Source organism: Morone saxatilis, unplaced genomic scaffold (genome assembly GCF_004916995.1).
Source record: "Morone saxatilis isolate NCDOM2014 unplaced genomic scaffold, NCSU_SB_2.0 Contig24, whole genome shotgun sequence".
Taxonomy (NCBI): Eukaryota; Metazoa; Chordata; class Actinopteri; family Moronidae; genus Morone; species Morone saxatilis.
Genome location: NW_023339807.1, coordinates 20,769,871 through 20,775,773, shown reverse-complemented (window position 1 = coordinate 20,775,773; position 5,903 = coordinate 20,769,871). Strand labels below are relative to the sequence as shown.

Sequence of the window (5,903 nt, the reverse complement as noted above, 5' to 3'; positions counted from 1 at the left end):
AGGGGTGTTTTTATTTTGAAAATCGTTCACAGTGTTGTCTCCGGTGTTGTAAAACGGCAGCATGAAGTAACGTTACTACAGTAATATAAAGTAACTCCCTATGACGGTTGGCACCTTCAGGAAATGACGTGACTTAAGTTCCAATTCCCGTAATGCTTACTGGTCATTTCTGCAAGAAGAGCTTGATTATGTTCTCAGCAGGTGTTGGTGGCTTGAACATTAGGTTTTTAATTCCCTGCCTGCATCCAAAGCAACCACACCTTGGTGATGAAACCCAAACATTTGTTAGAATAACGGAGCCAAACTGAAAGTAACTCCTGATTGCCACGTAGAAATTGGACGATTGTGGGAGTTGAAGATTGCACAAGGAGTTGAAGTGCTAAAATGTAACCGAATGTAGACTGTTTCAAACGTTGATATACTGGGAATATTATTATAAAATGATGGAAAGTTTTAAGGCTCTGTGTGTTTGCGTGTGTTGCCGCTCTTCTAACCACACCCGTAACGTTGGCATGCTCGGTGCTTAAAAGTTGACGTTGGGTACAACACATAAGAATCCATTTTACATTACGATTAAGCTGTTTTGTTTGAAAGCCTCACGTAAAAGCTATAATCCCATTCAAGTGAATATTTAAGGGAGTGGTGAACGCTTATCATCTAGATAAGCAATTGATTTCCCTTGTTCTACACAAAAACGTTTGTTCCTAGCATTTGGTTAAGTTTGCTGTCCCAGCTTGCGTAACAGAAGTGTGAAATGCCGTAGTAAAAACAGAAAAAAGCGAAACTAATTAACTACGTAGCATAATTACACACGGAGAAGCAGATCTACAAAAGCACATACACGAGATTTAATCTCCAACATATTAAAAAACCACAACGTCTGTCAGTACACCTGCAGTAACTTTTATAACGTTTGAACGTCACAAAGAAACACACAATCACACATCTGCACTGTATTAACAAGATTAACATAACTCTTGATAGTTTTGAGTGTTTGCTGTTTAATTTAATCAGCTGACGTTAGCTACCTTAATGCTGCTCTCACTACACATTAGCCTTTCTGAAATTCGGCATTTGAAGACATAAAACGAGCTGAAGTTCACAAGTTTAACAGTGATATAAAGTCATTCTGAAATGCTGCTTTTGTTGAAAGGACACAAACGTATTTTAACGACGTATATTTTCACCAAAATGCGCGGTATCTTACTCCAAGCTGTTGTTGGAATAACTCTGAAAGACTTCATGTACGTTACACTGCATATTTTAACACTGTGGAATTTAACTTGTAAGTTGACAGATATTGTTGTAAAGTGCAAAAAAGTGACCTCAAAAATTTCATACCAGTTTTTTAAACATTGTTTTGAGCTAAATGTGAACAAATGTTGCTGTTATTTTCAGCGTGAGCTGCTTTACAAACGGCTCCCCGTAGATTTGGAGAGAGAGAGAGAGACAAAGCTTCCAAATAAACCTGTAGAAAGAAGCCACTTGTGTCTGCTGTGCTTCCAGGAGTTGATAAAATTGGTTTATTCCAGGCTAGCTCAGGGGTGTTTTATTTTGAAAATCGTTCACAGTGTTGTCTCGGTGTTGTAACGGCAGCATGAAGTAACGTTACTACAGTAATATAAAGTAACTCCCTATGACGGTTGGGCACCTTCAGGAAGATGACGTGATTAAGTTAAATTCTATCTTACTGGTCATTTCTGCAAAAGAGCTGATTATTTCTCAGCAGTTTGGTGGCTTGAAACATTAGTTTTTATTCTCCTGCTGCTCAAAGCAACACTTGGTGATGACCAAACATTTGTTAGAATAACGGAGCCAAATCTGAAAGAATCTCTGATTGCACGTAAGAAATTGACATTGTGGAATTAAGATTTGCACAAGGAGTTTGAAGTGCTAAATGTAACCGAATGTAACTGTTTAAACTGATATACTGGAATATTATTATAAAATGATGGAAAGTTTTAAGCTCTGTGTGTTTTGTGTTGCCCTTTCTAACCACACCCGTAACTTTGGATGCATTGCTTAAAGTATAGTTGGTACAAACACATAAAGAATCATTTTAATTCACATTAAGTGTTTGTTTGAGCCCTACTGTAAAAGCTAATCCACATTCAGTGAATATTAAGTGAGTGGTGAAACGTTATCATTAGATAAGCAATGATTTTCCTGTTTACACAAACGTTTGTTTCCTAGCATTTGTAAAGTTTGCTGTCCCAGCTGTAACAGAAGGTGTGAAAGTTGTCCACAGTTCAGGGAGGAGTTGGATGAAGATGTTTTTCCGGATGTAGTAACGGATCCCTCCACTGGGGTGTTAACCATCAGATATGACTCAGGTTTGTTTCTGTTAAATGTCTCTTACGTTCTGATGTTTATTAGAAGTGACAGGTTAGGGTTATCAGGAAACTCTAAATAATCATTCTTATTTCCATTTCTCCGTTCATGATTAGACTCTGTCTCCACGGTAACCTCTCCTGAGCAATCCCAACCATCATCCCTCAATTCCTTGGACTCTGAGGACACAGACATCATTTCTGATAGTCCCTCCAGAAAACGCCACAGAAGCTGAGCAAGTAAGTTCTGATCAATAAGTTCTTCTGACGTTTATGTGGTTTGAAGACATTGTTGAGCTCATGATTATGTCTCGAAGCCCCTGAAATGTTATTAGAATAAAGTGCACTTCAAGTACATCAGAGTGATTCAAATCCATTAAATGTATATGCTTGTTTTTTATTCTATTATTATATATCTTTGAGATCGAATCGGGACATCCTCAGCCATGATGTGAATTTATTTCCAGCATTTAAGTGAACTCTGATATTCTCCTAATGTGCTGAATTGTTTTGTGTTGTGTTTTAAGTCGGTGGAGTCCGTTCTTACCAACAAACCTGGTGGGGAACGTGTAATAAATGAATACAACCGAACCAAATCCTCGGTGGATGAAACCAGACGAACAACGGTGAACATACTGGCAGCTGACGTGACAGAAAAGAACGGGTGGTTTGTTAACAGTCCTTGTGTTCTGAATCGAGCTTAGAGATGAATTTGAAATGAAATCCAGTGAATAGAACTGCAGACTCCTCTCTCCTTGCAGTACATCCCCACCCAGACAAGTGAAAGAAATGTACGCCAGAGGAATAGTGACCTTATTCCCCAACCTCAGTGACCCATTCTCTAAGACACAGTAACGGCTGTAGTCATGTTAAATGCTGTGTTGAAAAATGTTGACTCTTATCGGTTGTTGTCACTTTTAAATGTTGTTAATGAATGTCTGTGTTTTGTTATCCTTTCGTCCTCCGAGGAGCACTATTATGATGGTGAGAGTGGAACTGGGTACTTGGCCTGGAGGATGAAAACTCTTCAGAGAGGCACCGCTAAAGACAAGCGCTGGTCGTTTGGAGGTAATACTGGAAAAATGTGTGGAACAAAACAGTCGCAAGATGAGTTATTGATTTGTTGCACATCATGTTTCTCAGTAAAATAATACAATATTTTCTAACTACACCCTTCAGCTCCTCTGACTTTGTCTGCAGGCTGGCATGGCACATTTTAGGGTGATTCACAACAGTTGACACTTCAATGCACAAAATAACAGTAATAATCATCCACAGTGAAGAAAAAACACTGATATGTTTCATCACAGTACAGTCAGTAAGTAAGTTTCTACTTTTGGGTAGAGTACCTCTTTTAAAAGTTGAGCAGTTTTTGATATCAGTATTTATAATACTGTATTTTCCCGTGTTATGTAGAATCAGCCAAAGGATCATGTGGTGAAGACGTGTCTGGAGGACCGACTGTCAGACGAGAGTTCGTTCCCGAGACAGCGCTGACTGAAGATGAGTGCAACGAAGCAATCTCACTGATGAGACGTTCAGCTGACGAGGACGCCGTCAAGAAGAAAACGAAACTGACGTTTGTGTATCGCCGCAACACGGCCCTTGACCCCCAGCAGTCGAGCAACATACTGTCTGACTTTCCACGTTTTAAAGACGTCAAAGGCTCGGTAATTATCAATCATTATTGTGACAATATTCTGACAGTTGAATAGTTTTTGTAAGACGGCAGACAGGCGGTGTAGTAATACTCCATTAACTATCAGCCGGTAACTTTGGTTGCCTGTCAGATCATTGAAATTGTCACCCAGCACCCCCCCACCCCAGGTTGAACAGGATCTCAGGGTGATGTTTGGAGAGGTGGCCGCTCATGTTCAAGAAAAAGATCATCCAACAATGCAGAAAGCTTCTATCCACAAGTGAGCTTGAAGAAGGGTTGCTGGCAGCTGATCCTCCTGAGGATGGCACTGAAGCTGATGTTGACTTTGGTCAGCTGATTGTTTGTTCTTCTTCTGTGGCTCTCATATACTTGGAATATATAATTATCATGTCTAAACATTTACATAGCAGCATAATACTTAAAGCTGGATCTGTGATAAATGTAAGAGGACATTATGGACGCAGTATATTGAACAAAAGTCTTTGTCCTGTGGTTTGAGTTGGATAACTTCTTGTGATGATATAAAACTGCTATCTTTCCATTATTTAAAAATATATATTTTAAATGCTGCTGCCATTGCAGAGCCACTGAATGTTGTTGACAGCCCGCATAACTGAAGTGTGTTGAGATTGAACGGTTGTTGTTACAGGTTGGGACGGTGAGCTTTGGTCGGTTTTATTGCTGCTCCACCTGATTCCACCCTCTGCTCAGGGTCGGGAGAGACCAGGAAAGGTTTCGGCATCCCAAGCAGAGAAGCATCTTGTGGTCTTCAAGAGGGTTTGTATTTTTGGAGGTTATTGAGGGACAAATGTTATATAATTGCCTAATAGTTGTAGAATATGGTCGTGCACAATAAGGCATTAATAAAGTGCTTTATAATGAGTACTGACAGCCAATATGCTGCTAACGTGTATTCTAATAAGCAACTAGTTGGTGGTCAATATGTCTAATTTAAAGTGTTATTATTGAGTTTTTCTGTTTTGGTTTTATGTATTACAACTGTCCAATTGTAATCATATCTTCATGTGTTTGTCTTCGCAGACTGGAACAAACATTCAAGAGCATCTCGATGCCATCACCTCCAGAGCTCAACCCGATCTCCTGGCTGTTAGTTAAGAAGAATGCAATCCACCAGTTCTTCATCACTCTTGACAAGAACGCCGTACCTCGCAGATCAACCTCTTCTCTTGGTGCCTTTGATGAACTGTTTAAGGCTCATTTTGTGTTTGGCACATCCTACAACAGCATGCTTCACCAACATGTCACCACTTGATCCAAAACAGTGTAACATCTTGCACACTCGTTGCAACGCAAAGCGGAAGTTCGTGTCTCTCTGGGGCGAATTGGGGGCGAGGTTTGCCTTCATCCACGTCGTGAGCTCTTTCTTTCTATCATCCACCCCGAGTCAGGTCTTTGAGTTTGTCAGGCTCCAGCCCTTTCTTCACACTAGTTCCACCCCCCACAACCCCCACCCATATGCTTGTCTAGCGCCATTACCCATTAGTTCCTGGTTACTTACTAGAAAAAATCTCAGGCTTAAATGTGCCGCAGACTGGATGTGGATGTGTGTTTGGTACGTTTTCTGCTTTTAGGAACCATTCAAACACCAAACACACGGAGTATATTGAACACGAGGTTGACACTGATGTTAATTTGAGCAGCGCAGGAGAGATGGTGACAGCTAATGTAGATGAGACAGCCACAACATCGCTGATAGAGTTGTCGTTTCTGTCTCCTTGAGAAAGATTGTTTTCAAACTGTATTCTGTGAAGATGATCCAGAAGTTGTACTAAGAACTGTGGAGATGCACAAACAGATCGTACACTACCTCATATATATGGTGTCAAACGCATTTCCACTGAATTCACTTCAGTATTTCAACACAGCCAACAATGTTTCTGTAGATATAATGC

At 40.2% G+C, this 5,903-nt stretch overlaps 1 long non-coding RNA gene across 5 annotated transcripts; it reads left to right on the top strand.

The window, feature by feature from the left end:
• The first annotated feature begins 1,545 nt into the window (after positions 1-1,545).
• On the top strand, positions 1,546-5,263 carry LOC118335956. Of its 5 annotated transcripts, none has more exons than XR_004797084.1 (6): positions 1,546-1,843; positions 2,194-2,333; positions 2,448-2,570; positions 2,858-3,648; positions 3,747-4,318; positions 5,032-5,263. It is a non-coding gene; the product is annotated as an uncharacterized LOC118335956 (long non-coding RNA). The 5 variants fall into 5 exon arrangements; XR_004797083.1 differs by having other exon boundaries at positions 1,546-2,333; positions 2,858-2,994; positions 3,092-3,648; XR_004797081.1 differs by adding an exon at positions 4,640-4,767 and having other exon boundaries at positions 1,546-2,333; positions 3,747-4,000.
• The last annotated feature ends 640 nt before the right edge of the window (positions 5,264-5,903 follow it).